This window comes from Lemur catta, chromosome 6 (genome assembly GCF_020740605.2).
Source record: "Lemur catta isolate mLemCat1 chromosome 6, mLemCat1.pri, whole genome shotgun sequence".
Classification (NCBI taxonomy): Eukaryota; Metazoa; Chordata; class Mammalia; order Primates; family Lemuridae; genus Lemur; species Lemur catta.
Window position 1 is genome coordinate 3,098,728 of NC_059133.1, and position 4,758 is coordinate 3,103,485.

A 4,758-nucleotide genomic window follows, 5' to 3' on the forward strand; every position below is an offset into this window, starting at 1 on the left:
CTATGTTCTAATTCAATGAGTCTCTCTTCAGCTATTTAATTCATGGAGTTTACGGTTTCAACATTTGTATTTTCATTTGTAAAAGTATATTTGGTTCTTTTTCAAATGTGTCTGGCCTTTTTTTAATAGACTCTTTTTCCTTTTTGATCTTCCTTATTCTATGTTTTATTACTTCAGTTCTCAGAGGTCACAATCCATTTGTTATTTCTATTGACCCTCACCTCATGGTGGCTTGTTTCCTTGCATTTCATCTGTGTGTGTGTGCGTGTGTGTGAATTCATATTTGTTTTTTGTTGTTTGTTTTGAGACAGGGTTTCACTCTGTCACCCAGGCTAGAGTGCAGTGGCATCATGATAGCTCACTGCAACCTCAGACTCCTGGGCTCAAGCAATCCTCCTGAGTATTTGGGACTACAGATGCATGCCACTGTGCCTGGCTAATGTTTCTATTTTTAGTAGAGACGGGCTCTTCATGTTTCCCAGGCTGCTCTCAAACTTCTGGGCTCAAGCGGTCCTCCCAAAGTGCTGGGACTACAGGTGCGTGCCACCGTGCCTGGCCATGAGTTCGTATTAGGCTGAGCTTCATTTGTAGGAATGCTGATGGCCTAAATTGCTTCGCTCCAGAAAGGATTTTTGTTTGCTTCTGCAGAGAATGAGGGGGTGCTCCTAATCTGGGACTATTTTAATTTAATTTCTTGAGTTGGGATTTCCCTGTCCATGCAGATAGTGCAAATTTAATTTCAGCTCTGCATGAGAGTAGGCCCGTGGTTGTGAATTCTCAAGGGAAATTATTATTGTTATTAAATTTTTCCACCTGGAGCTCTGGAGCAGACACAGATTTCCCAGGGGGCTCCCTTTGCTGGCAGGCAGGTTGAGCCAGAACCACTCTCTCCTTAAGCCTCCTCGAGGGTCTCAGGTCGGTGTGGGAGTCTCAGGTTCACCCCGTCAGCACCCACTGCTCTGCATTTTACATTGCCTCGGGAAATGCTATTGTCCATCTCCCTGGTTCCAGCTGTGTGTGTGTGCACACGCACACATGTGTTTATTGTTTCTTTTCCAGAAGGAAGTTGTTTAACGAGCTTGGCAGTACAATAGTGTTATGTCTGCAGACATCTATCCACAGTCAGGTAGTGGGATGGCATTTTGAGGTACCTGGTCACGGTGCTGCCAGAAGCCAAGTCAACCCACTGGCTCATTCTGGGTGTTGCATCCTTGCCAATAACGTGACACCCACTTTGCCATGCAGGGGCAGTAGGAACACAGCAGCAGGAGTGCCCCAGCCTGCCCAGGGGGCAGGGGTGGTGTCGGGGACCCCCAGAAGAGGCACTCCGCCTAAAGCACAGAGGGGAAGGAGGTGGGTGGGCCATAGGAGATGACACTGGCCGGGTGGGCAGGACAGGCCTGGAAAGACCCAGAGATGAGGTGCTGCCCGGGACACTCAAGGAGGGGAGTGACCTTCTCACAGCATATTTGGGAAGATACGTTACAGGGTTCTCCGAGACTGGAAGCCACATTTCTGAAACCTTTACGGCTTCATAGGGGGAAGACTAAAGTGTTGTTCTGAAGCTGCTCTTCCTGGTGCTTGGTTAGGAGGTGGACCTTCCTGGCTGCATTAAAGAGAATCAGCCCCATCTGTGAAGGGCAGTAGAGTTTGTGCAGATGACTCATGCAAGAACCCTCGGCTGGTAAGTGGAGCGTGTCAGCTACCTACTGCTACGAAATAAACCATGCCACAATATCGTGCCTTAAAACAACAGTTTGCTATTATTACTCAGGGTTCTATGGGCCGGCTGGGCTCAGCTGGGCAGTTCTTCCGCCTGTGGTCTCTCAGGCAGTCATGATCAGATGGTGGCTGGGAGTGGAATGTCTGAGATGGCTTTTCACTCACCTGTCTGGAGCCTTGATGTTTTCTTGGTGGCCTCTCCATAGTGTCCCATCCTCCAGGGCCTCTCCATGTGGCCCCTCTCTCCCTCAGGATGGTCAGACTTCGCAGGTGGCGGCAGGTGTCCAGGAATGCATGGCCAAAGCTGCCAGGTCTTTAGACTTAGATCTGGAACTGGCAGTCACTTCACTGCACCCTGTTGGTTGGTGTTAGGTCCAGTCCAGCTTCAGCGCAGGAGGGGACTAACCAAGGGTGGGAGCACCAGGAGGCATTCACTGGGGCCACTTTGGAGTCCAGCTACTACATGGTAGACCTTGCGTTCAAGGTCATCCATCCATCTTCACCACCATGGCCCTTCTCGGGAGGGGCTGTGGCCACATTTAGGGTCTCCATCTGAGTCATGGTGCGGCCCCACTTCTCTGAGAACCGCTCCTGCAGTCATGTTTCTACTATGTGACACTCAGAGCTAGTCCCTGGGGTGCCTGTATCAGTTATCTATTGCTGTGTAACAAAACTGCCCCAGAGGTAGTGGCTTAAAATACAACCACTTATTATTTCCCATGAGTCTGCAGGCCTGCTGGGCTCATGCGTCTGAGGTCACTGTGGGTTGGCCACTTGGCTTTGCTGTCTTGGGGGGGCTCTCACATTCCCAAGGCCTCAGCTGGGCCTCAGTGGCTGCTCTCAGCTCCACATGATCTCTCATCCTCTAGCGCAGGACTCCAGGAGGGCGGAAGTGCACAGGGCCCTGCAGGCCTGGGCTCACCACTGGTATCCCTTCCGTCTCGCTCTATTGGCCAAAACAAGTCATACTCTCTTCCGCCAGATCCAGGGGCTGGGGAAGTGAGCTGAAAAGTCACCTTGCAAAAAATGCTCGAATGCAGGAAGGGGTGAAAAAGTGAAGCCGTCTGTAATCAGCTGCCACCGTGCCTTGCCAGGAAGTGTGGCTGGGGGCGCTGGGCCGGGCTTGGTTCCAAGGCCTGCTTGGAATTCACACTTGGCAGACACCTTTGGTGGACCTGCACGACCCTTGACCTTATGGAGACTTCACCCGAATGGGGCCAGCTTGAGAACCGGGGTTTGGAAATGAGATTCTCATTTGTAATGAGCTGTTAGTTTGAACTGAGGAGAGAGCTGAGTCCAGGAGCCGAGGCCAATCCCAGGGTGCGTGGGGGAGCAGGGGGGAGGGGGCGAGACAGACAGATAGAGAGGAGGGAGGACCTCAGCGTGGCCAAGGCAGGGAGAGAGGAGACAGGCACCCTGTGGCCAGGCAGACTTGCAGCTCCTGGGCCCACCCTTGCATAGGCCTGGCCACTCAACAATTCCTCAGCTCTGTCCTTCCAATACAATTTTTTAAAATTAAGATGCTTCCCATGCCTCACTGGCGCCGCAGGGAGCCAGAAGCTTCCTTTGGATCCGTGTCAGAATCCCGCCTGTGGCAGACTCGGCAGTGTGGTCGGAGAGGCAGAGGCCATGGGGCTTGGCATTCCTGGTACCCAGAAGTGGCAGGAGACTGGCAGGGCCTGCAGGGGCCAAGGCGTGGCAGAGTGAGATCCCAGGTCAGGGAGAAGGGACGTCACACCTGGCCAGGGGATTCGAGGAGCCCAAGTTCCAGGGTCAGCAGACCAGCTCCCCAGCCCCTACCTGCCACACCATCAGGAGCCAGGACAGCTGGACACGGGCCCTCCAGGGCACCAGAGGATAAGGAAGCAGAGACTTGTACCGGAGGCCCTGAGTACCCCTGTCACCAGGTGGCCACATAAGACATGCTGTCCCCTCGAACACCCAGAAACCAGGAGAGAGCAGTGGAGGAGGGAGGGTCTGGGGTCTGTGGTTACTGGACATGCCTGTTTTGTGCCCACTGCCCAGGGGGAGGGACTCGGGAGGACACGCAGAGGGGTTATAGGCACAGCACAGCATCCAGGAATGGGGGGAGTTGGAGGTTTCTGGATCCCTGAAGTGTGGGGTCCTCTTATTTCCAGGAATCTTCCTATGGGAAACCAGAGTTAACAGCCCTGACCAGAGGCCCAAGGACAGTGACCAGGGCAGAGCCTCGGTGGGCGGTGGGTGGTGAATGTCACCAGCAATGGCTCTTTGCAAAGCTCTCCAAGTGGTGGGTGGGGTGGGCTCTGGCCCTGAGATGAGGGGACCAGAGAGAGGGGCTTTGAGTCAGTTCCTGCTGTGTGGCCCTTGGCAAGCCACTCAGCCTCTCTGAGCCCCTTTTCCACACGAGTGGGGCTGCCTACCTGGCAGTATTGCCACAGTAATGGAGCCGGGCGTCCGCCATTTATAGAGGTGGAAATAGAGAGATGAAACTTCCCCAGGCGCACAGCTAGAGAGTGGCCAAACTGGAACTCGGGTCCAGGTCGCTTCTGCCGAGTCCAGCTGTCTGTTCATCACCACTGAGCTCACGGAGGACAGATGAGCAAGGTGAGGGTCAAAGGAGTGACTCTCAAATGCTGGAATTTCTGACTATGAGAAAAACATGAAAGTAGAGGTCTCTGGGGCAGGTAGCCCCCTCCCCCACCAAGGAACCTCCTGCTGGGGCTTTGGGATGACCCCCTCTCAGCTGTCTGGGGTCACTGTGGGTGGGTCCTGGGTCCCGTGTGCTCTCATGGGCAGATATGCTTGCAGGGTGGGGAGCAGTATCTGCACCCATGTTCTCTGGGCACCGTCCCACCGTGGGTAGCTAGTTCTGCAGGCAGTTGGTCTCCTCCCCGACCCTTCTTCCCCACCCACCCATGCGCTGAAATGCACAGCTGACCACGTCCTTCTGAAGCTTAAAATCCCTGGTGCCTGCAGTACGGAGGCCAGACTCCTTAACCCATCCCCTTCCCACCTCTGGCCTCATCTCCAACCCCCCCACCCCCAAATGTCACC